Source organism: Pomacea canaliculata, linkage group LG7 (assembly GCF_003073045.1).
Source record: "Pomacea canaliculata isolate SZHN2017 linkage group LG7, ASM307304v1, whole genome shotgun sequence".
In the NCBI taxonomy this organism is placed as follows: domain Eukaryota; kingdom Metazoa; phylum Mollusca; class Gastropoda; order Architaenioglossa; family Ampullariidae; genus Pomacea; species Pomacea canaliculata.
Genome location: NC_037596.1, coordinates 10,227,006 through 10,254,092, shown reverse-complemented (window position 1 = coordinate 10,254,092; position 27,087 = coordinate 10,227,006). Strand labels below are relative to the sequence as shown.

The following is a 27,087-nucleotide window of genomic DNA, read 5'->3' as shown; positions in this document are numbered from 1 at the left end:
TAAAGAGCAGCAGATTATATCTTCCCTCCCATCACTGAGGGCTCGACTTGCAAAATAACCACCATTGGCATCGATTCCCGGGAAGTTTTTAAAGGAATGCAAAGCACGATAATAAAATTTTTACGGATATTATAAACTCTGCTGTCAGAGATCTTTCCAGACCTCTTTTGAGACCGTTCCATATTTTGTCCCCTTGTTCGATGAAATATCGTCCTCACTACCAACCCGAACCACACTCCTGCTCTGCCGTGATCTGTTGCCGATCGACGATGATCAACCGGCGTGATTCCACACTGATGGCTCCTTCTGTGTTTTGTCAATCCGTAACGGCAACAACAAAATAGGTCATAGAAACTCTCCTCCACGAACAGAAATACTCTCCAAACACCCCCACACCCACCAACAACAGAACGCGACTCAATCAGAATCCAGTTTCAACACTCGTTATTTGTTCCTACTTAATCTAAGTATAGCTTGCTTTTCCTTCAATGGGGTGTTATCTACGCCATTACTGGGAACCACGGTAGCAGACGAGACCTACCGGGCAATCTATTTATGGACACGACTCCAATGGAGATACAGCCAACGACCTGCAAAGTGGGCCGGCTTCCTGTCCTTCAATGTCAGCATGGGGTCGACTTTGAGTCATCTGTTCTTCATTACCATCGACCGTTTTATCGTTCTCCGCTATTCGTCAGTAAATTCCGCTTTGAGCGCGGCGTCCAGCCTCGTGGCGCGTGTGGACTGGCCATGACGGCTCCGTTGCGGGGGCTTTTCTTATTTTACCACAAAAAACTGGGCGCTTGTTACCTCTTCTTGCCCCTCTGTCAGGTGACTGGGAGTTCTGATGAGTCAATCAAAGCAGTCTGATGTCCTCGCTGCCAATTTTACAGGAAAAACCTTATTTCAAAGGTCGTATTATTCTTTCGGAGTTACAATTGATTTTTTAATAATGGTTCTTGTTTGTGTTTAGTAGCGCTGGCCAGATCTGCTACTATTTTCTCAGTCCCAAACGAATTCTATTTAAGGAGACGGACGACAAAGCCAAGTCAAAAGATGAATCATCATAGCTCGGCCGCCTTGCCAACTTCGTTGTGTCTGACTTCCCTGCTTTCGCTTGCCCGTTACCTCCAGTAGCGAATGGCTTTAACGCAAACCTGGCAAATTTGGGCAATCATATCCCACTTCCATAGTGAGACGTGTCTGTTGCTATGCTATTTTGTGCCCCCTCTGAACTCTGCCTTTAAATCCTGCTTTTTTGGTCAGCTATCTACCTTTAACGTTATTAGTAAGAAAAGTGGAAAATAGCAAAAGGGACGAACATAGATGCAAAAAATTAGATTTGGTAATTATGAACCGTAATTTCGAATAAAATTAACCAGTCATATATTCCAAGAGAGTCAGGCCGATTAACTTTGTCTTCACAGCTTTTCGGTAAGCTGGCTACAGCGGTGCACGAAACGCATTATCTGCTAAACTCGTCATATCAGTTGCAACACTCATCGATTGCATTTCCTATTACCTCAGAAATAAAGCAAAAAATACCTGCTCAACCTCACTGAAGTTCATATAAAACGATGCTCCGATGGTTTTTTTTTTTATGGGAAGGACATGATCATTGCTTATATTATTACACCAAACATTAAAGACTATACACACAATGCTTCAAGCGTGCTGTTGAGTAACTACACATACCAACCAAAACTCTAAATCAGGAAAAATAGTCTGGATTCAAATAGAAAGACTACCAAGAAAACAAAAAACACAAAACAGCGTTCTCCCATGATCCTTGAACCTTCTCTGCAGGAGACCGCAGCAAAGGTATCCCACACTCAGTAACAAGCTGGATTATCTCTGGACAAACCCCCAACAAAACTAAACAACTCGAAGATCCCAGCACCGAGAAACGAAACATACGGACCCGACATCGAGACCCAGCTCCCCAACGGGCTACCAACACGAAATAAACAAACAAGCGCCAACACAACTACCCAATACTACATCTACAACAAACCTACTGACCTATAACTTCCTAATGTCCCTATCCCCTGCTTGTCACGTGATTCCCCTTAACGCACAAAGGCGCCGCCATTTGGTTTTCTACGTGTATCGAGAAGGTTTCCCACTAAAAGTGCACTCCATGCCTAAAGCTACATTCAATACTTGTCTAACTATATGCAAGATGGGTTTAACCGAAGGGAGATAACCAACATGACATAAGGGCGGAAGCAAACTCGACAGGAAACATTCCCCACACTACAAACCGACTCCCGCCCATGCCCTAGAAAGGGTGTAATACACCGCTGATGACATATCCTTCCTATCGATCAGTCATCAAGCTCGGCGATCTTCAACGCTTATCATCTGAGCACAACTCTATATATCCACTTTTCCGATAACTTGTTTACTGTTGACATGACAACACACGGCACCCCTGGGCACAACGTAGCGGTTGCGGTTAGTATACTAAAACAACCAATGCTTTAGAATATAGTTTTGTTGGCCATAACTATGATATAACTTACATCAAGTAGGCATAAAATTAATAGAATAATTTACACAAAATAATTAATACGTTAATGCGTGTTGCGTAAATAATGTAAATATTATACCATTTGAGAATGAAAGAAGCCTGGCACAGCGATTTCTGTTTGTTGGACCAGCTGTCGGAAGTTAAAAACCTGCCTTGTGACAACTGCGAGCAAACAAAGCTGGAAAACGACAAAAGGCTAGTCTTCCATTCTTCTCCGCTCCCTCCCTTTTCTCCCTGCCGTCCCTCACTTTCTCCTTCCACGTCCAGTGGATTGAACAAAGGTTCACAACCTCGAAACCGCCGAACTTTACTTTGAACCACACATCCTCGCACCCAGTCATTCAATCACCCCACCGCTCAGCTATGACCACCAGCATCAAAATCTTTCTTTATTGCAGACACACCATCTCCTCTCTAACTGTCTGAAAGTGAGGCAAACCAAACGATGAAAAAAGAGAAAATCATATACTCCTTATTATAGCTATAACCCCACCGACCCCACCCACCACTCAACAGAACCAACAAACAAAAACGCCCAAAAAACAATTTAGCGGCGCCTGGAACCTTTTATATCTTTTGTTGCCGAAAGCACAAAGCAATGTAAAAGGAGAACAAGAAAACTTAAAAAACGAAAGCAAAATTGACCCAAAAAGAATAACACGTCGAAAATTGAACGAGAAACTGATGAACGGACGCGAGGAGATACATACCGGGACCAGTAATTGCAGGAGAAACAACAAAGTATTTTCAAACGCATTGGAACTGATCGATAACGATGAAGACTATGACATGAGACTAATGTGTTCTACACTAAACAAAGCACCTAAGGTGAGAGAAAATCCAAAACTACGCAAGCAATACAATCTATTAATAAATTATTTAAAATAAAACTATATATAGTGTTCTGCAGAAGTTCATAAAAACCAAACTCATAGTTGACAGCAATTTGATTTCAAAGACTAATCTATAGGCAATGGACTATCTCAAATTTTTCAAAACTTTTATGATATTCTACATAGTAATTTGTCACTTGTGTCTCAGGAATCGTAAGTATAGGCAGCTGTTATCGTCAATGATTAGGAAAATACATTTACTAAAGGTAAAACACATGTCACTCCTATTTGCCTTGTTTGTTTCATTGATGGAATTCCTTATAAAAATGAATCGCCACTGACATAATAAGACATAATAAGCAACAAATATTTCGAATCTCTAATTAACGCAAGTCCATCTTTCTTTGATTATTTCGCAGATCAATCACAATCCTAACTCTTCCTGTCAGGATTTTCTGTACCACGAAAAGCTTATGTCTACCTTTATGTTATTGTTCCGATGATTACTTGTAGGCAATCTGTCGATCTCGACTGAAATCGCATACTGGAAGATTTCAAAGGGTTCCCAAATATTAGGTCATTGTCTTCCATAAGAGACGAAAAAGTTAACCATGGTCATCCCCTCCTTCATCCAGCATCACTGTCCTACTAGTCCAACTCGCATGATGACAAGATCATCACACCATGTTTCTCCGTTGTCTTCATGGGGGCCTCGCCAGGAATTCACCTGTCTGACACTACTGACCCCTTACCACCAGGTCAGCTCTTTGGTTCTGCTTGTTGTTGCATTCTTTTCTATGACTCATATTTTGAGCCTCGTTGCTTTGGAGTTCTTTGTTCCTTCTGTGGTATATTTGAAGTGACTTGTGTAACTCACAAGTCATTGGTATCTGACCCTAAACAATATCTTCTGTAAAACTATCTTGCAATAATTAATTTAAAGGCTTTCTATCCTCTTCCTCTTTAGTTCTTCACGTGTAATCTAGCACTTTTGTCAATGTTTTGCCATTGGTGCTTATGCTTTTCTTTGGTTCTGATATTTCAAGATTGGTATTCTGTTGTGTGCGTCCAGCAACATTGTTTATTAGTGCATCAAACGAAGTGAGGTTTTATACAATTCATACAAACATATTAATAAGGAAAAAACCATATATTTTTTACTGCTGAAAGAGTTTTTTCTTTGCAGAAAATCAAAATCAAAAAGGTAAGATTATTGCTCCTTACAGTTCCATGTCAAGAGCCAGTGGCATAGACCATATGTGACAAACTATTCCAAGAAATTATCTTCTGGTCCTTTCGAAAAATCTAAACGAAAAAAAACATATTTCTTAATAAATCGTAGTGAACACAGCAGAAAGAGAAACAGTGGTTAGTATACATTTAAGAAAAGACATGCAAAGAGAGAAAAAGGACCAGAGAAGAAAAAGAAAACATCCGACGACCGGCTCTCACAATAACAATCAAAAATAGCAAAAACTGAGTGTGACTTGAAATGAAGTCTGAACATACATTGACTAAACTAGCCAAACTTTTATACGAGCTCTCGGAAGTAAAGTTTTTTTCACTATATTATCAAATGCCCGTAGTTAGAAAAGCTTTTTTTGACTTGCATTAATTAACACACCCTTTGGGGCGAGACTCATGGGAAATTCTTTAGGTTTATAAATATATGTTTATTTTACTGCACACGAAACTGACTGTCATATGATTATCTTACCCTTGTTAAACTTTATTGCAAAAATAATAGATGTGTCTCTAATAAAACTGAGTAATTAGACTGTGATATATTGACACTTACAAAATCGAGAATCAAACATTTTTTTTTAAATACCGTTTGCCTGGGAAAAGTGTTTACGTACAATAAAAATACTCAAAGGTTTTCGTGCACAAAACAAATTTTAATTCTCTTTCCTATCTGATCCTTCTATATGTTTTCAGCAATAAGGGACTTCAAATATGAATACTACAAAAAGAATATCAATATTATAGGACTCTTCTGATTATAAACAAAATCTTTCGAGTTGTTTTCACAAAACTGTTTATAACATAAAATGCTGGTCTGTGCTATTTTATAACTTCTCCAGTAGTTGTTGTGAATTTCAGATTTTATTATTGAAGTAAATATGCTCGTAATGTAATATCGTAAAACAAATTGAATATATCTATCACTGTGTTGAATATATGGAATTGATGAGAAAGTCCCAATAGAAAAAATACATTAAATACAGCTCGACCCTGTCAAAACTATTTTGTTGTTGTCTTATTTTTTCAAGTGGATGCATCCACTGTTGAAACGCGTTGTATGGGTTGTTGTGAACGCTGGCTAAAAGCGTTTTAAAGTAACTCACACACACAACACACACACACTACACACACACCACAACACACACACACACACACACAGCACACCACAACACATGTATGGACGCGAATGCACGAACTAGAAAAGTGATCGAGAATAGCGCTGCATTTTACAGAAAGGATATACAGACTGAAGGACAAACAACCATGAACACATATTAACTACCATATATCCATATTCACATATAACAGACTTCCCTTCTACAACATACACTCACTCGTCCACAAAGTAAATACAGACACACATTATACACCCTCAGGGTCAGGACAGGGTCACAGTGAAGTCATTAACCAAGCGGTCACATTGTACTTAGGCCTTGATAATAGAAATGAATCCATGTACAATCATGATGTCTGCGTTGACCTCAGTGTGTACCATGATTATGTTTTTAAGGCGAGTATCTCGAAAGTTGAAATGCTGGGGGAAGGTATCTACCCCTATCAAGAGAAATAGTATCGTGGATTAAGCTTTGAGTAATCATTCCCAAAAAAAATATACCACACTAATTCTTTAATACCGTGTTCGGTGTCTTGCTGTCATACGATGCTGGGATACGAAGCCACTAGCGGGATATTTTTAACAAAACACAAAATGCCATCTGACAGAGGCAAAACACTGAAAACCGTTAGCCTGCAGCTAACAGTAACACACTTGACCGCTTCACCTGTGGCACCCAATGGACAAAGAAGAATAAATATCCGCCTTTCCATGAACTGAGTGCTGAGCTGCTCATACATTCTTTAGTTGGCTTTTAGCTGTGATGTTGTCTTGTCACACTCAGAGTAACGTATTGTACTTATAAAAGCAAATAATAAGTCAAAGTCGGCACAACGACTTAGTAAAAGATCCCCGCCCCCCCCTCGCCACATGTAATGATATGTAATCGTGGAAAATCCCATGCTAGACAATAGTTGGATTGCCGTTGAAAAGGTAAGTAACTCTTACAGCCCTCACAGAGATAAAATGCAGTTCTTTGCCTGAATTTCCAAACTGCATCACTCACGTCTTTGTGACTATGGTAACTTTTTTCCCCTTCTGCTGATCTTCTTGATCTGCACGTCCAGATATAATTTTTAATGTTATCTGATAATATTTTTTATATCTAAAATAGCTGTTAGTAGGTAGTATGTAATTATAGATATGCCTGTACACATATCTATAATTTGACCTAAGTGGAGTGTGTAGATATACATATAATTGTACGACTATACGTATATGACTAAAGGTAAGGGATATATATTTATTCAGCCAATGTTCACTGAAGGCTATAGTAGTAGTAGAAGTAATAATAATAATCATCATCATCTTTGGATATCAAGGGATTTTTTTTTTTTAGTGGCAACATTTTAAGATGTACCAAGCTATAGTTTGGTGTTAGTTCAGTTGCTTTGTGTAGCATGTATATGCTCAGCGTGTGTGTGTGTTCCCACCCGTGTGTATGAGAGAGAAAACATCGAAGTTTCCACTCTTTTAACACTTTATCCTTTTATTCAAAACATTTTTTCCCCGTAACTACTTGTCGCGGACTTTGTCTCGCGGCTGGTCTGGCTCACCAGCTGTGCACTAGCCTAATTATTTTCACAGCTGTTTGGTGGTTTGACGGCTTCCTGGTCGCTTACGGCCGTTTGTGTCTCCAGGACTTGTACACAAGGTCCTTTTAGTTACTCAACTGCTCTCTGGCTGTAGAAGCGTCGTCTCTTTAATCTACAATGTTTGCTTACGGGGAGATAACTACCATATACATCAGAGTGGAAAGTATTTTCCAGACTTGTGTACCACTTCTTGCCGAAAACATCATTTAATCTTTCTCTATAATTCTTTAGAAAAATTTTCTCCCTCCACATCTGTTGAACATCAGAACATACCCAAAGCCGATGGAGAACAATGCCTTGTGTATTTTGATCACCCATGTTTTATGACCTTTGGAGTCCATCAGGTAGTTTACTGTGATAACTAATCATCGGAAGCTTCAACAACCGTAATCAGTTTTTAATACATCTGGTTTCTGAAACAATATGTGAGGGGACCTCCCTAAAGCTCTGTAAAATGATGCTGTGCAAAAAAACGTGGACGTGTGTGTGTGTTTGTGAAAGAAAAATGAAAAGGGGAGATTACCAATATAAATGTGTATATCGCGTAGCTAATTTTTAAAAGCAAAATGTACTTTTGTCATGTTTTCAGCAATGTTTACATCGAGCAACGAGTGTGTCATTACACTGAAAATCAACTTCTGTACTTGGTGGTCAAAGCAACTGAGGTCAGTGGTCGAATCGACTATGGATGTAGCCGAGTTGACTCAGGTTTGTGAAGGAACCGACTAAGGGATATGGTCGAATAGACTCGTGCGAGGTCAATGGTCCAGTCGACCTGTAATCACAATCACTCGACTTTCACGCCACTATATAAATGTCTAGAGGAAATAAGGACTTCAGAGAAATTTCATTGAATGTGATCAACAAGAACAAGAAGACTGGAACAGAGAATTTGTTTAAGTCTCTATATCTGTATCAGGAATATTGATAAATTAATAAAAGTAAAAACCAATATGGTCGTGAGCAGGAAAAAACAAACATTTGGTGTGTAAGTCAATCAATAAACTGCACGGACCTGCTACGGGTCGTCAGCCATGGGGAGTGTGTGAGTCCTGGCCAATGTTTACGGACTTTAATGATCGAAACAATTGTGAGAATCGGCTGAGCGATCAAGCGTTTGCCTGTCGCTGTACCTGCTGGGCTACAGGCCTCGTGTTGAATACAAAGCCATGGTTACATTGAAAACATTCTTTGTTTGGGGTCGGGGTGGCGCTGAGGGTAAGGCAAGGGGGTAATTCTTTGCATGAAACAGCGGCTTGTCAATCAGCTTCTGCAGTTTCCAACATTGTCTCTAAGAAAGATAAATTACAACGTTCTTTTGCAGAGAGTGAAAACTAGCAGATGTATCATGACTTTCCGAGCCAGTAATACTTTTATACAAAGCAGGGCTCGATCTTAAAGTCTTTGAAAAGTTGGATTAGCTAGCAGAAAGTTCACTATTACAAGAACTTAATGGTCCTGCACTGCGGTAATCGTGGATATAATATGCCCTACAGAGGGACCTTTGGCTATGATGCTCCCAAGACGACCACACTGGCTGCATGTAGGGCAGAGGTTAGATGTCTGACCGACGAGTCTGTGAACTCTAGCCATAATTTGTATTTACTTTGGTTATACTTTCGCTTTGAAATACGCCAACATCCCTGATGACACGTACGAGACTGATGTAGTACAACCACGACAGATCCAAAAGGATGAAAATAGAATGCGAGTATCTCATATCAGTAGGTAGGTATAGTGCACTTAACCTGGCAAAGCTGATAAAAAGCCTGAACAGGTAAACAAATTCTGTTACCAGCGGTTTGCTAATCAGAGTGTCTAATTAAATCAGTCACCGGTTTGCTTATGAGACACACCTAGCCCGTCACGTGCCTCGCATACGATTACAGATGGAGTCACAAATCAATCTTGAGCTGTAGCAAGTTAAAACATGTCAAACATTTCACTTTCTGGGGTAGAGCTGCACAGTAGTTGGCTGTGTCTTCAAACGTGAAACAGGTGAGAGACAGTTAGCTACGATAAGACTTTGAGCATACCTCGGACAGGCAGTATTATTAAAGCCTGTCATAACAATCAATTCAATGATTTATAAACTTCGTGTGACTAAACAGGGGTGTACACAGGTGCTATCGCTAGTGTAGATGTCAAAACGCCAACAAAAATGCACTATTTTTTTTTTTTTTTTAGGTCAGGGTGAGATTGCTTCGACCGATAAGCAGATGTTTCAGGTTGAATTAAGTGCGTTGATGACGATATAGGGCGTTATAATTTCGGAATGAGGTACTTATGGCACAGGAAAAAAATGAAACGAGACATACCTGTGGCAAGAATACACAGAGGTTAGTTTTCTGTATGCAAAGAGAGCTGTTTGTATTGTTAAAAAATAACGAAGGAACCTGTCCAGCCAGTTCCTCCAAACAACCTTTCGTGCATGACAGAGAGAAAGAAAGAAGGGATAGCGAGAGAAATAATCACAACTGAAGCATCAAGTCGCTGTTGACAATGACATCAGGTCTAATCTCGGGACTTGCGAACCCCGTGACATTTAGTGTTTGCTGGTTCTGTGTGATATTCACACTATGAGAAGATGTAAAACGGTGACAATCAATATCATCTTTGAGGAAACCGTTGCACACATGATGACGTGTTACAGGTGCCCAGTTCTTGCCAGTCGGGACAACGCCCTCCAGCGGGACGTGACACAGCAACACCTGGCATGTATACTGAGCTGTGGCTATTACACGTTTTCCGTGAGTATGAGCTTGATTTAATTTACTGGCTCGTCATTACTTACAGAGTTTGAATGAAGTCGATCCCTTGACGGTTGTTCACAGTTTTGTTATTTACAACTTTACCCTGCCCGCCATTTTTTCCTCATTAACTTTTCTTTTCCCTTAAATGAGGTTGATTTTTGTAGGACTGTTGTGTGTGTGATACTATTTTTATTCGAGTAGGATCAGTCCATAGGTAAATGTTTGTGAAGGTGTGAGTCTCGAAAGCTGACAATACATGTTTCATTAGAGTCTAAAAGGAGGTTATCGACAGTAAACTGTGAGGCCCGTCACAAGCCTTGTGTTGTGTCATGTGGAGGAAAAAAATATGCTGGAGTGAAATGCCCGGATGTGAGTTCAACAATGTTGTGACAGCCTGCTTACCACAAGACGTATATAGATGTATAGCGCATTCTCCTCCTCGTCCTCAGATCAAGTGTCAACAGCTGCATCTGTGATCGTATCAGTAATAATGTTGTGAGCAATTCGGACGAGATTAACATAATATTATAGTAGACATGTCTGCCATTGCTCATGAAGATATCGTGCTCCAGTGTGTTTTCTGACCTTTCAGTCTACAACTCCTTTACATTATTAAAAGGTAGGGTTAAGTAGAAGTGACTTTTACACCAGAAGTTACTGTGCTCTTGCTGTCTATATTTAGACCAGTACTGCTGACAAAACTGAATCAGGTAAAACCAGGGTTTATGACACGTCATTGGCAGGTGAGCACGAAGAGGGCGTTTTATGACCATCGGAAGAAGTCTCTTCTAAACCGATCTCCAGTCCTAGTGAGCTTGTCCTTCTCAACACATTTTGAACACAGCATTCTGCAAACCTTGGAGTGTGGTGGAAAGTATCGTTTCAAGAAAGCTACCAGAAGAAAAGTCGCTTGAATTGTAAGTAGTGAGATCAGATATCCATGACACATACAGTTTCTACTTTTTAATTTTTTTAATAGCTGCTGTTGTTTGTGCTACGGAGTTTCACATTCAACGTGTAATGGGATGAAACGAACTCTGTTGTTGTCATTGGTAAACAATCTGACTTGAAGACTTATTATTCTCTTTCTCTGAACTCTGTGGATCTTACTGTTTCTATCCAGTTACTTTCTAAGATATTTCTTTTTTTTCTTTATTGATATCTGATCCTTTAAGGTAATTTTATTCGTGGGTCGTCACTGTAACCACATGGTTGAATGCACGTACTTTTCAGTCCCCTTCCTTTCTTGACTTCTGCCTATTGCACTTGTTTACAGGGCCGGCTGCTTTGCCTTTATATTATAGTCATCGCTGCTGATTCGGCGTGAAGCATACTTCCTGTCATGACACCTGATGTTCCGCAACGGGGACACGACGTTTCCAGTGAAGCCGCCAAGTGATGCATTTTGATATATATTGATAGATATTGATATTAGCCTTCACTTGAGACGAGACTCTCATAGCAGACATAAACCTCTTGTAACTATACTTCTTCACAACTGCATGCTTTAAACAGATATATCACCTTTTGTTGACATTATCATCTGTGAAATATATACACCGTAACTTAATCTTAAAATCACTTACTTTACTATGGTATCATGTCAGTAGCAATGTTACACTGAAGAGCAAAGTACTCGTTAGGGGTGTTTTCTATCTGTAGCTGAGATTGTCATACTCAAGACAAATAAGAATTGTGTGCTTTCATAAGTCAAGAAGAGTTATCTATTACTTTGCCATACTTCCTGCTTTGTCATAATGGGGTTTGTTCTCAAATTACTAGGAAAACCATTATGCACAAAAGAAAAAAAAAAAAGACAGGTGAATGTGATGAGGAAAGTTTATGCAAGATGGAGACTTCGAATTACTGTTCATGGCTTTTCCAGGTGAAACAAAGGTTAGTGCTGAAAACATCTGCTAAAATCATTATTGTACATATCATGATATAACTTTGACAGATTTATTATCTTATTTGAGAGTTTGTGGAAATGTCGGCAGTTAATTTTACTCAGTGGCCATAATGCCATGTTAACACTTCCACTGGGTTTCTTTTTGTCAATATTGCAGAGCTTTAACATTTGTGAAGGAACACAAGCTTTAGTTACACGAGAATCTTTTTATCTTCTCTGCATAAAGAACACATAACTTTCTCATGAAGTGGCTTTCAAAAGCTGTTTTGTGACACTGTAATAAGTTCTGCTACCTGAGAATTATGATCTTAAATTAAAGAACATCTGTTTCCCTAAACTAATGGCAAAAGTGTGCCTCTGTGAGTGTGTGTGCCTATGTTGCATGTTGTGGATGTAAAGGGGCTATGTGCATATGCAGTGTGTATGTGACGAAGAAGAATAATTGGTGAATACATAAATGTGAGAGTCAGTTAATGTTGCCCTTTCTACAAGAGCTCATCAAGAGATGTAAAGTGCATTTTCTTGAGTTTTGAATAAAGAACTTTTACAATCACATACTTTGAAGTGACCATTTTTGGTTACAACTGAGAAACATTGCTTCTCGATTCTACCTTTCAGTTCCACAAGCATGGAATGACAACAATCATATTTGACCAAAACAACTCAGGAAAGAACCAGAAAGGTAATGTGCCTACCTATTGCTGGTGCTGATACAAAATTACCAGTCTCCTTAAAAGGAAGACTAATGCAATACTGTGCAGTTTAAAATGTCAGAAGGCATCTTTACAATATAAACATAGTTTTGATACATGAGGCATAGTTTCTTGTAAGGTTCATTATTGTCCTGCTCTTAATATGCTTGAGCATGGCAAATACAAATAGCATTGTTAATTTTTCTTCACATCTAGAAAATAAGTTTAAATAAAGCTTCAGTGAATTTTCATAAATCCCCTCCTAAGTAGCTGCTTCAAGATAATGAGTGAAATTTACTGTCGAAATGAAAAAAACCAAATTGTAACGACATTTTTGAACGACTGTTTAGCACTCCTACTTTGTTTTTATGGTTTATTTTCAATTTGTTTCTAAACAGTATTGTTTAAATCGTACAGAACTTATATAGTGAAGAAATGAGGATATGAGGTACAAAGAATGAACATATATTGATAAGTGTCAAAGTTATATAAATCTTTATTGTAAATTCTCCCAACTTATAAATAGTGTGCCATGTGTTTTCACCGACCTCGACTTTAGTTTTCAATTAAAAATTTACTATTTGAAAGTTCAAGAAAGTAATAAGAACGTTTCATGGAACTAAATTTTTAAGCACTGATATACTGCCTCGTTGGAATATGTCGTTTGTTGTTCTGTCTTCTATAGTGTGGAGCTGACAGGAGGCGGTGGTGAGCAGGCAGTAGCAAGGCCGATATGGAGTCACATTCAGGGAAGAAAAAGAAAAAAAAGTACCCAAGTCGAGATCCCACTGCGATGACCCACAATGACCCACTACGACATGAACTGCACAGCTCCGACGCTACTTCACAACCCAGTGCAGTGAACATCCGAGCTGCTCGCTGACGGGTGCGCGGACTAACGTCTCTCCTGAATAATGAGAACTGCATGTCAAGCTTAATTTTAAATCTGTACTTTCCTTACCAATACGACTAACTTGTTTACATCTCAGACCGGAAGAAAGAAACGAAAGCAACACGGTGCACAAATGAATGAGTGTAAACATGCTCCCCTGTGAAAAATTGGTCCGACCTCCCTCCCCTCTGTTTAATAGCCTCGACCAACCTATGACATAATCCGTTCTAAGAAACAAAATAGTGCCTGACATTACCAATTAATTTGTTTACAAAACAATTGTCAAATTAGAAAACTTACTAACAAATTCGTTATTTACAAGCTTGAACAAATACTAATAATCGCAACATCTTTTTGTGAGCCTGTGCTCAATGTATCTTCATATGGCATGAAAGTCGACCACTTCCAACTTGTTTTCAATATGTTAATTTCTTTCTCCTTAAAAATTTGTAGTTGTTGACAATATTAATTAAATCGTTTAAGTACATTAATTATATAATCGTTTTTATATGAAGCATTGTTAACTGTAGCTGATGCTCAATCGGTAACAATAGTTTGTGGCTGGCTGGCTGGTCGAGGGTGAAAGTGTCTCTCGGTTCACGGACGTAAATAGATGATAGAGCACGATGTGGTGTACGTGTTAATCAAAATTTCTCGTGTTTAGTCGGAATATTTACATGTTACAATGGTTCAGACTGATCTTCTTCTGGTGATCCTCTTGTTTCCAGGAGGTTGGTTATAGTAATTATTGTTTTACAGTTAAAGTAACCAATTTAACAAAGCTGAGGTATTTTTTTTTAATGGTCTTAAATTACCTCACTTCGCTAATCCAGACTCCGTTTATTTAGCATCCTCATGAGCTAATATAAATAATTGCTTTAATTGAAATATATCAAACACAACTTTAGTTAGAGTAAGGGAAGAAACATAGTCCTGTAGTTATATAACCCAACGTTCGGCAGCAGCAGCACTAGACAATGGCAATCACATAATAATCAATATAACCACCGTTTCCGAGAAGAAAACATGGCGACTGATGTAATGTTTGCACCCATTTCATACTGTAGTAGAGAAGAATCTGTAAATATATTAAGTTCTCTCTATCAAGTATAAAGTTTGTTCGATGAAGAACCTCAAAACTGCTAACAGCAAGGGTGGCTTTTCCCAAAGACCATTATAATTTATGTAACCTATTCATGGAGCTGTGATGTTAAAATGAAACTATCACAGACTCCTTTGACCCGTCTCCTCGCTATTTTCAAATGATACCTCTAGCCCCATATAAAGAAACAACTCTAAACAAAGGAAAATTTCTGTCTCTGTTGGGGACAGAATAAAGGGATATTTGTGTAGTATTGTAAGCATATTATATGACCAAAAAATCCATACTATTTTATAATTCAAGAATACTGATAATGTACTGACAATATAAATAAAAGAACTCCATCTTTTCTGTAACACACAAGATGTGCTGGCATATTTTGAAGTGTGAGGCGTTAATGGTCATAACCATTTTGAAAATACAGTGATACCTCGGTTCTCGAACATAATTCGTTCCGGGAGGACGGTCGAGAACCAAATTGTTCGAGAACCGAAGCAATGAAACCCATAGGAAATAATGGAAACTGGATTAATTCGTTCCAAGCCCCAGAAAATGCCTATTTACTGGCCTAATTTGTATATAATATGTAGAAAAACATGAGTCTCAACAAGAAATAAGAAATAAAAGTGTATTTATTAAAACAAAAAAAATAAAATGTACAGTACAGTACAGTAAATTGTGTTTCATTTACTGTACCTGTACCAAACTTTATGGCAGGAGGGAATGAATGTGGAGGGAGGAGGGAAGGGGGATGGTTATTGTTTTGAAGGGGAGTCCTCTTCAATAAAAACAGAAGGTAACTGCTCTTCGAGTGTTTCTGTTCTCTGTATCTTTTGCTGAGGAGAATCAGAATCTTGCTCTGCAGTTGCTTGTCTGATTTCTTTACGGAAGAATTTGTCAATTGTTTGCTGTTTTTTTCTCCTCTGCACTCACACTGATGACGCAAGCAAGGCGCGCTGGGCCGAATGAACGCCATTCGGCTCATCTCTGCTCATCTCGGACGTTTGGATGTTCGAGTTCCAAATATTTGTTCGGATTCCAAGACAAAATTTTCTCGAATTTCCTGGTCGAATACCGATTTGGTCGAAAGTCAAGGCGTTCGAGAACCGAGGTATCACTGTATTTATTAGTGTCTTTGAAGTCTTCAGACAATTAATAATAGACGTGGAAAATCTTTTTCATCACTCTTTTCAATAAGAACAATTAGCTTACTATTTATAAATGACAATAGTGAAAATGCTAAGTTCAGCTCAGTTATTATGTACTAATCCTTGCTTGCTGGCTGCCCTGAATACCTTCTTCGCAAATTCCAGAAAGTACAGAACTCTGTTGTACATCTTGTTCTTAGAGCTAGGAAACGGGACCATGCCACCCCTCTCCTTTGTTTTCTACACTGGCTTCCCATCCATTCTGAGATCGAGTACAAACTGTTTATGCTGTGTTTTAATTTCTTTGCTGGCACCTGCCCTGATTATTTCTCATAAGTTCCCTTACATCCCAGCTAGACAACTCCACTCCTCGTCTGATGATCATCTCCTAACTCTTCCTGTCACCAAAACAACAACAAATTGCCACAGGATTTTTAGTTATTGTGCAGCCAAACAATGGAACTCTCTCTCTTTCCATATCCGCCGCCTACACACTATTGAATCCCTTACACGTGCACTGAAAACACACCTCTTCCATAAACATGACTCCTAACAACCTTTCCCATAATGCTAGTCTTTTTTCCCACCTTGCCTTTTGTAATATCATGTTACTCTCAGCTCTTGTTCTTGTTATTTGGTTCTTTGTGTTTTCTGTATTTGATTTTATTCTTCGTTTAGTATGCTTGTTGATTATTTTATAGTTCATATGCTGTTTGTTTGTTTTCCTGTCCCTCGTATGCTGTCCATGTTACGTTCTTGTTCTTACACACTAATAGCATGCTCCTCAGGAGTGTGAGTATGCACTTTACAAATTTTGCATTATTATTATTAATGGAAACATTAAGAAGTTTGAAGACACCTTAAGAACATGCATGAATTAAAATCTTTCAAATTTCCTCAACTGATTGTTCATCTGACATCTACTGCAAGAGATATCTGTTTCTGGATTTTTTTTTTTTTAAAGTTCAGATGGTTACAAAACACAGGTAGAAAAAGTTTGTAGACTAATGCAGCAACTGTCTACTGGTAAATGATCTTGTTGAGTGTAGTGATGACGATCGCAAGTTTTGCTTTCACATAGTTTAGAGATTCTTGTGCGTAACTCTAACGTTTCAAACATATTTACACCTGTTAAAACATCAAGTCATAACCTTGTATAGAAGGTCATGTCACAACACACAGTATAACATGTCAACAAGTTTTATTAAACTTACCGTCAGCACGTTCTAGTGTCGAAATAGTTACTCTCGTAAACAAGCCGAAAACGTTTCGTACACAATGTGAGCAGAACTACGGAATAGATTGTTTACTTGTCAAATTCAAGACTAGCTTCATAAAGTTTCATGCGCGACTGGTAACACGACCACAGTGAAGACGGCGCAGCTCGCATGCCGCTGTGTAAACAAGTCACTGCGCAACGCGACAGAAAGGGGGACAACTTCCATTACTTTGGGCTAACACGACATCTTCCTTGACACAAATTCTTTAGCAAAATGTAATTGGAAAGTACACGAGTACATTATGTGTTTAAATATAGTTTGCAATTAAAAGATTTAATCCATGACTGTTGATTGACGAACGTGCAAAGACTCAAGTACAATTTAACTATTAAAAAGTTCGCGGAGTGTAGCTGCTTTTTCGTTTGTAGTCAGTGCGATCGCAACAATAATTCTTATATCGTTACGTTTTAATCCAAACCACTGAAGCAATGCGTTGTCGTCTTATTTGTTCTGTAGTAAACACTTCGAGATCTTTTTAGAGTTAAATCTGATAGTCGCGGTTATCAGTTTGATCAACTATTATAACAAGTTAAAATAATCTTCAAACGACGCATTCATATAAATTGTTAAGGGGCAAAATGACATACTTGATAAAATGACTATACAGAGCTGAGCTTCATGATATTATTTTAAAGTTCCTTGAACTTATGATATTATGCAAATTCTCTTTCAAACCCATAACATTTAATGTAAACACCAGTCTTTGTCTTCATCTAGTCTTTGCTAATAATATGGTTGCTAATGGTTTGCTAATAATATGGTTGATTACAGTTACAAAGTGGTTAAAAGTTATTTATCTAGCTGAAGACATCAAACATATAAAAATACATGATGATATTTAATATGTGCTGTACACAAACAATATCACTTGCATGCAGATATCAAATAGCCAGCATCCTATATTATAGCACTAGGACATAATGAAGAGGAAAATCAGAAAGATGTCACCAGTTTTACAGTCTAAAGTGTTTATTACTCTATAGTTCAGATTTACATATTTGATGATTTCCTGTTTCATCAGGAAAATTAGAGTAGATTATTCATTGTCTTACAAATACAGATCAAGCACAGTTCACATTTTTAAGAATAATTAGAGTTAATTATTAATAAGGATGTTTGGATAGTGTAGAGAAGGGGCGCCCAGCAGTAGTTTAGTGGTTAAAACACTTGTCATAACATTGACCCACTATAAACACCACATCAACATTACTCCTAACAAACTTTCCCATACAGCCATAATGCTAGTTCTTTTTTACACCCTTCCTTATGCAATATCATTTTACTCTCAGCTCTTGTTCTTGTTATTTGGTTCCTCTTTATGTTTTCTGTATTTTATTTTATTCTTTGTTTAGTACGGTTGTTTATATTCTTTTATAGCTCATATGTTATTTGTTTTCCTGTCCCTCGTATGCTGTCCATGTTTCGTTCTTGTTCTTAAGCGCTAAGAGCATGCTCCTTAGGAGTGTGAGCATGCACTTTACAAATTTTGCCTTTTTTTTCTGTAATTTTGAAATTAAAGTTTCTATTTGATTTTCAATGGGTTTCCTTATTAAGCTTTCCTGATAAAAAGTAGACAAAATAAATGCAACAAGTCTTGTCGTTGTTTGCTGCTGTCAATACAAGCTTTATTTACTAAATGATGAAAAAAAAATTTACATCATCATGCATAACATGCATTGACTAACAAAACCGATATCTTACTGAATCAGGTTAACAAAGTTGGTTCAGGGGAGAGAGCAACATTATGAAAGCATTGCGAAGTATCATTTTTTTATTAGACTGGGTTGTTGTAGTCAGTACATTGCCTGAGCTCCAAACCATTTTTATTCTGGCCATGGAACAGTCATAATGGATTCTGAAGAGCATGTATTCTTCTAATCTTTATTATTTCCACTTCTGTCATTCTCTTTGATGGTATGATCAGTTAAAGCACAGACAGGTATAAGTTCATGGTTCACAACCTCTCTCTGTGGTCAATCTTCTAATGATAAAACCTTTGCCTCCCATTATTTTATCTCTGTGCTGGAGCTAATCAAAAAGTCCTGTTGATCACTGATACTTCCCAACCACAAATTGGATACTATGTGTAATACCTTCCATGTCGTACTTGCTTTGTAATGACTGTATGTGAATCTTTGTGTAAAATGCTCAGTACAATCTACTACAAGGTGTCAGGGAAATGTGTGCGGAAATTGCTTTGCATGCTTTCTTTCACTGGCGCCTTACTTTACCAGTAAATCAGTAAGATTCGTCTTGAAAGATTGTTTACAATTTCTTTTATTTTTAATTTAATACCAAGTATCATAAAAATGCCGAATCCCATATAAAAATGCCGAATCCCATTGAAAATTTCTATCTTTGATATAACGAGTAGGGTTATTTTTAACTTTGTTTATCCCGATAGCCTTGGATTTATTTATCTCAAACTAAAAAAAGTTTAACACAGAAAAGTGTTTTCAGAATTTGAATGTATCAATATCTTGCGGTTTGAGTTTTAACAAAATACACTACTGTCTTCCCCTATCTGTAAGTCAAGCAAGCTGCACCATACAGCATCAGGTTATTATTATGACATTTTTCATTCTATTGTTGCAGTGAACCTTATTGGAGTGGAGTTTACTTGTCCAACATTCAGAGATGGTCACAACATTGTCAGCTGCAAGATTAACAAAACAGCTGTTGAGGCTGCGGACTGCAAATCGTTACAAAATTATGTGACACTGGCAAAGACAACATCTTCTCGTCCAAATCCACGTGTGATAGGTTTCACTGAACCATTTAATCTGTCAAATTGCAAACCAGTTCAAGAGCCTGTAGCAAACAGCTGCTGGTGTAATGAATCAAATGGAAAAATCTTTGATTACATGTGTGACTTTGTGGCCAACCGCAGTAAAGATATCGATGCAATGCTTGAATGCAAGATTTGCATTAAACCAAATAATTCTTTAGACGTGAAAATACACGATAACTGCAAACGTATGCGCTTTGGTTAGTATTATTTATATTACTGAGAGCATTAAGCTACTTATTGTTTTCACAGATTAAGGGTGAATATAAAAATTACAAGTATTTATTAACAATCATATTTGCAATTGTAGCATTATTAAATTAAAATGAGAAGAAGAAGCGATAAAAAGTTGCATCTCTTTAACATCATATACGATTTCTCTTTCAATCTACAAGGCTATTAATATTTGTGTAATTATGCTGGTGTTTTCAAATGTATTTTGATACTTGTATCATCATTGTAAACATCACAGCAGTTTTTCATTATGTTATATATAAATTATATATATTGCTGTGCACCTTTTATTTATTGTTAATGGAGTGGATAACAAAGAAATGTTTGTCTTAAAGGGATTCTAAAGGCAAAATAAAACTGCTTAGAATCACGTAAAGAGTAGGATCCACTTGAATCTCGTCGATTTTCGAGTCTGTTATTATGGGAAAAGTTGAAGGTTTTGTAGAATGTTGTGTTTAAGAAAAGAAATTACAAGGACTCTTTCGTTTACTTAGACGACGTCTCATTCTCCGTCACGTGACCTTATGACATATGACCAAGAGTACTGCTTACCAAGTGAAACAGTTTTCTATAATTTTTAAGACTGTGTTTTGAAAAGTTCACTTTAAAACCTAAATAAACTCACGAGACACCACCGATGACGACGTTAAATCGTCACAATGACCTCAGACACTTCCTGTACGTCTCTGACTGACGTCACAATGACCAGAGACACTTCCTGTACGTCTCTGACTGATGTCACGCCCAGATCGTTTGCTTGACCATCTCGGGAAGCTATCGTGGTTACTCGGCGGAATTACACAAGGTCGACTTCACTGGATTTTTTCAATTTTTATAAACATCGGCAACCGACATAGTGCTAATAAGTGGTAATTAAGTGAGAAACGAATCATTTATTTCTCCTGTATTGCTCTCGTTCTCTGTAATTGTAACTAAATATAGTTTTGAAACGTTTGACCGTCGCCACAGCCTTATCACAAGCCTTGAGTATCTCTTTAAATGTCTTGTCAATCTTTAGTTTCTCTCTTTGTTTTAGCGTCAGTCTTCTATCTTGTTTGTTTGATGGCTTAACAGGATAAGCAATTTTAAATTAAGAAAAACGTTTAACTCTAAACATGGAAAACTTTAATCGATGTCTGATACCTGCTGACGGCTGGTCGTCAGGGTTACCTGGATAGATGCAGTAGCTGTCTTCAAGTTCCTTAGCGGCGGTTTCAGAGTCTTGCATAATAAAGTCAGTCCATTCTTCTGTTTCCTAGAAAAAAAAATCTTCCTTTGTCCACCTTCACGTCATTCGCTCTACAAGGTGCCCAGAAGAGGCTCGATCATGATGGCTCTTGAGGTCAGTCATGCTCTGGGCGAATTCCTTGGTCTTGCGTTGCGTGTAGGAAATTGTCAGAGACGCACTTAGCACAAATGGATACAATGTGTCCACAATTGGACTGCCAATAGGCTCCCCGCTTCTTTATACGAGTCCAACGTTTGTTACTGCCTGGTTAGAGCCAATTTCGTAATGTTTAATACTTTTAACTTTTGTCATAATTCCTGGTCATAAAGTTAAATACTTGACAAAGAAAGAAGTTGGGACAGCATATGTCACTTTTTTTCGTTTCATTTTATGTATATCTTGACTTTCTACCTTGCTAATGTTTTACTCATTGCTTTTATTACTTTCTCTTTGGTGATCTGTTTGTCATTGGTTTCTACATTGAACACGTGTGTGAAAGAAGAGAAGGGTAAGAAATTTTCTGTGTACCTTTATGCTTAGTATGCTTTTATATATTATTTATCAAAAAATTCAGGTGGCAGTTCAGATGTCGGACCAAGTTCGGATGGTAGTTTGAACGTCGGTCTCATTGTGGGTGCCATTCTAGCAGTAGCAGCAGCAGCAGCAATTTTGTCCTAATAGCTGTCATCGTTGTTTTGAAAAGACATCATTGTCAAATGTGTAAGTTCACACTGTGGACAAGAATATTTTAGTAAGCCTTTATATAAATGTTAGCAACAATTTTTTTCAGTAAAATGTCTTTCAATGGTTGGAAAATGTTCAGTACTTACATTTCAAGTGTGAATTTTATTTTTCTAAAAGAAAAACCAAAACTCACCTAATCAGTTATAGTAGACATGTAATACATGTGCAAAAGACAGGTTTCACGGTGAAAGAAAATGTCAATGTTTCCTAGATTTATAATTCATAAATGTAAGACTAGCATAAAAGATTGCCTACAGATTACATTTAAGTAAGCTATTTGTCTGATTTTTTAGGGGTACGTAGTTTAATTAGTATATATTAATACAATTGTTGTTATTGAAGTTATTTTTAGTGTCGTTTGTTCCTATAAACAAGCGTAAGAAAATAAGTCCACGCTTTGTACTTTAATGTTCTGTTTCAGTGGACTTCAAAAGGTAAATCTCTTTGTCGCCCTCTGTTTTCTATGCTACTCACCCACCCATCTACTCCCCCCAACTCACCACCACACACACACACACGCTGGCTCGGAAAATAACTTTTATATAAAGCCAAAGATAAGGGTATTGTTATTTGCAGGTGCACGTTATCTGCTGAAAAATAATAATAATGGTTCTAATTTTCAGGAAGCAAGTATACCAGGGCACTTTTCATAAGAACCTAGCGACTTGAAAGTTGGCTACAAGCTGTTGAAGACAGATCAGGAAACTGTGTGCGTGCTTTCTCACGTGCGTGCGTGTGTGTGTGTGTGTAATATCCTTACGTGGGTGTACATTGGTGTACTTTTATTTCTATTAGATTTTTTCGGCTCGTTAGTATTGTCTGCGCTCATATGTTTATGGACATATAAACTGTGCATGTGCAGGTATGTTTTGCTGGCTCTTACCGATCGGAACCTTTGCCTCAATCCCCTACGTGACAGTACATAAGTCAGCATTTAATTTAGTCGCCTGGGTCACTAGAAAATGTAATAATAAGTTATTTCGATGAGACACATACAGTTCACATCTTTACAATTAATATCCGTTCCCAAACTAAGAAGTCGTCAATCAATCTTTCGACAGTACTACAGGCATGGACTTACGTACCTAACGAACGATCACGCTACCCTTCACATGTATGCATAACTGGTGATGCTGATAACGATGACCGAAAATAAAAATAGTGAACAATTATTGCTCAAAGAAAAAAGTTTGTTTTTTTTGCTCGTTTAGCAGGAATTTATGCACGAGAGTAGAAGTAGCTCAGTAACCACCCACGTTCCTGAACAAGACGTCCGGTTTGTTGAAGTAGAGAGTGCACCAGATGAGAAGCACACATTGAAGTGTAAAATCACAGCCAGTCATTCTTAAGAAGCCCAGAATTGTTTCCAACCCTTGGTATTCTTGCCGATATTTTTTTCCCGACACAACTGGTGTGACTAAAATTTAATAAAATTGCTGCAATTTTGAGGCCAATAATGAGACCTACAGTTAAGCTACCACTAGAGATCCGAACTGCCACCTGAGTTTGTTGTTACAAACTATTAAAAGTACTGAGTAAACAACTGTCTGAGCAGATTATAAAGGCGAAGTATACTCTTGCAGATGCTCAGCATTTGCTCAGTTGTCTTTTTCTAGTCATTTTTGTGGTAGGAGAGGATTCCAGCTTCCACGTGTAGTCCCCTAGACACAGTGAGCCAGCTACATTAACCACCCTTGCGACTGATTAGTTATAAAATTAATTACCTCTTTTATCTCTTGTGGACAAATACAGATATGAACAAAGATCTACATTGTTGAAGTTTGTTAAAGTATTCTGATGACTTTTGTCAGTTTGATATTTATTTCTTTCTCCTTCAACGTTTATAAAATATTTGCTTTATTTTGCTATCTACATCTCGATCGTTCTCGTCATAAGCTTAGGCAGCCCTTCTATTTATATGCTATATTTACATTGTTTGAATTTGTTAAGGTATTCTGATGACTTTTGTCATTTTCATATTTATTTTTGTCTCCTTAAACACTTTTTTTCTATTTGGAACCAATCACAGCTTATAGCAATGCAAATCTTACTACAAAATATGATTATTATGGTTATTTTAAACCTGATATCATTGTATGTTTTATGCATGGCACATTTTTTGCGCTTTGCTATGCCCACGTTAAAACAAAAAAATAATAATGTGCTTTTCTGACTTTCACGATATTGAAAATGGTCAATTTTTTTAAAGAAAGAACTAAAATCATTTCTGCACACATTGTTCTTGTAAAAATAATATTATTCTCTGAAATATCTGTCTGCATGACTAACACTTTGATTACTTATTTGTTATGAAGACAGCACTACAGTGGAAAAAATGTGAGTGCTGAAAAAAAACCAAGTGAACAGAATATGAAAATGTGTCCCTCGTGTACACTTCACATTTTTCTGTCATAACAAATCTTATTTCCTTACAGACAGTGAACTTAAAAATACTGGCACTGCTCAACTTTTTGCGGGAATAGTTTCAATGACAGGGTAATATGCGTATATGTATTTTTGTATACGCAACTAGGTATTTTCATTATTGAAAATATTGAGTAAATGTTAATCACTGCAATAAATATTACTGCCGCCATTTTTACCATTTTACCATTTGTCTGTTGTTGTCAGCTTTTCTGAGTTTTGAAACATTGAAAGTGGCATGAAAAGAGCCAGACCCCAACTGTGTATTACATTATCCTTTAAATGTCTCAAACGTTGGTTTACATTGGAAACGTCCAATAGCTGCTTGGTTGGGTATTGTTTACTTTTTATACACCTACGTAAAGCCGTTACAACGATGTACATTATTCCAGTTGAACATACTTGCTTTTCAGCTCTTAATTGGTGTAAATTAATTTTTCTTTAGTCTGCGTGCAAATATTTTTAAGTATTGTATTATCGGTAATTCTGTTGTTTTAGAAGGGAAACCAAGTTTTGTTTTTCTTGTACGTAAAGGATAGAAATAAGAGCAGTCCAACGCTGCTTATTTGTCCTTTTTCGCATTAAAAGAGTGCTAGTCTGTGTTTCAAAATAGTTTATAAAAAGAAATGCAACAGCTTTTTTTCAGCATAAAATCCAGCACAAGTAGCAGAGTCAGCGATTGCCATGAACTAGAGACTTACCAGTCGTTAAATTGTCTCTTTCTCATTCTCGTCTCGTGCTTGATCTGCTCGTCTGCTAGTTATTTCTTAATTTATGTGCTGAGAACTAGTCGTGTGACATCTAGAACTTTCCTAAATGTAAGTCGTTGTATAATTTATCCTTACTTTCTTGCTCTGTTCCACTAAGTTTGAAATTTTACCCATTCACCTCCTAAATTTTAAGCTGATCTTTTGCTTCTGTAAGATTCGCATCCAAATCTCTTGCACTACTTTAATGTTTATCTTATACTCTTTGTATGTCTACGCGCATGCTTATGGTAATTAATTAATGCAATTACCATGCCGTGATGAGACAATGCTGACTGGTAGCCACCATAGTCTCTTTGTTATGTGTACAGACGTATAATCTTAAATTCTCTAAAATTTACACGAAAGCATGAAAACCTAAAATGTATTTTTCAATTAAAAATTAAATGGTACACTACATGCTCATTTTTGTTGTTCAAATACAATGGAGGTAGAAGGTTCCGTAGTCAAGTGGTATTAGGTGTGAACGACGAAGCCCAACCTTTTTCTTCCGCCATCTTTGCCTCCCTTGATAGATCAGGTACACATTCTTCGACATCCACAACAGCTACTGGGTGGGCATGAGGAGTTTTCTAGAAACTTTTAAAAAAATTATTAAGCAATTAATCGGTGGGATAAATATGCCACTCTTACTGACATAAGGGGGATGATTATATTTTGAATTTAATTCTCTCCCTTTGATCATAAAAATTGACGAGATACATGCCCTTTGAAGTCTACAAATCCCTTAATATATTTTATTTTTGTGTTAGGAAGTCGGAGGTAAACTTGGCATTGAAGAATCGTGACGAATATTAAATGTAATATGACAGATGCATTTCACAGAACTAATTGACGGTTTGTATCTAAAGCTATACAGCAGTTACAAGCTAGACAGTTGAGCATGTCTTCTACTAAGTTTCTTGTAGTTTTCTATCCTAACATGCCCCAGATAGTTTGTAGACACTAGGCGAAACGCATTCCATGGTTGTTTCGCATCACCCTGCAGCAAGTTGTCGAACTGGTCATTTTTGAAGAGCTTTCGAATCTAAGGACCAATAAAACTCCTTTAATCTACTACTCTTTGGGCAAGCACATGAAAACACGAAGAAGTAAATAATGATACATTTTGAGTAAGAACACAATAAATAATTATAAATATGTACACAATGAGCAAAATTCACAGTCGTCTCAGCTGCAAAAGATGCAGTAACGAATGAGAAAGAACCCAGACACGAGTCAGTTTAGTTGGTCGCGTGAAAGGTTTTAATGTATATTTAGTACAACTGTACAAGATTGCTGTATAGTTTCTACACGGAACATTTTCACATCTGTCTTGCTGTGACTTTTTATGCGATTATCATATGAAAGTGTGTCCCTCGATTTACGACAGAGTAAAATAAAACATTTATAATGAGCAAAATTAATTTGTACCATTCCAGAAAAGACAAAAATGATACACAACACCTCTCCTATGCTACGAACTGGTAAAAACTAAAGTTCTATGATTCCGTGGTCAAATTTTATCGGCCCGCCGCATAGAATTTTGAGACTGGTCCGAGAAAAGAAAACTTTGGCAACCTCTGGTCTACTCGAGCCAATAGAACATTATTTGTTTGTGCAATGCTTAGAAATAAAGAGAAAAAAGAAATTTAATTTCTAGTAAAGTGTTTGCCCTAGTCCAAATTTAGACTCATGTTTTTCAAGTTACGAAAAGAGGTCTTTTCAAATGTCTAAATGCTGTAAAATTCTATCATTAGGTGAAGAAACATTAATCAGGGGGAAAGGGTAGATAAGCACTCAAGTAACTATAAAGAAGCGTGATCA

General features: G+C 37.4%; 1 long non-coding RNA gene across 6 annotated transcripts; it reads left to right on the top strand.

The window, feature by feature from the left end:
* The first annotated feature begins 9,216 nt into the window (after positions 1 to 9,216).
* Positions 9,217 to 23,514, top strand: LOC112568823. 6 transcript variants are annotated; one of them, XR_003100195.1, is made up of 10 exons: positions 9,514 to 9,659; positions 9,974 to 10,070; positions 10,817 to 10,990; positions 11,350 to 11,468; positions 11,856 to 11,969; positions 12,601 to 12,664; positions 13,360 to 14,297; positions 19,692 to 20,084; positions 21,921 to 22,066; positions 22,714 to 23,514. It is a non-coding gene; the product is annotated as an uncharacterized LOC112568823 (long non-coding RNA). The 6 variants fall into 6 exon arrangements; XR_003100194.1 differs by lacking the exon at positions 9,514 to 9,659 and adding an exon at positions 9,217 to 9,318 and having other exon boundaries at positions 11,350 to 11,969; XR_003100198.1 differs by lacking the exon at positions 9,514 to 9,659 and adding an exon at positions 9,217 to 9,318 and having other exon boundaries at positions 10,756 to 10,990; positions 11,350 to 11,969.
* The last annotated feature ends 3,573 nt before the right edge of the window (positions 23,515 to 27,087 follow it).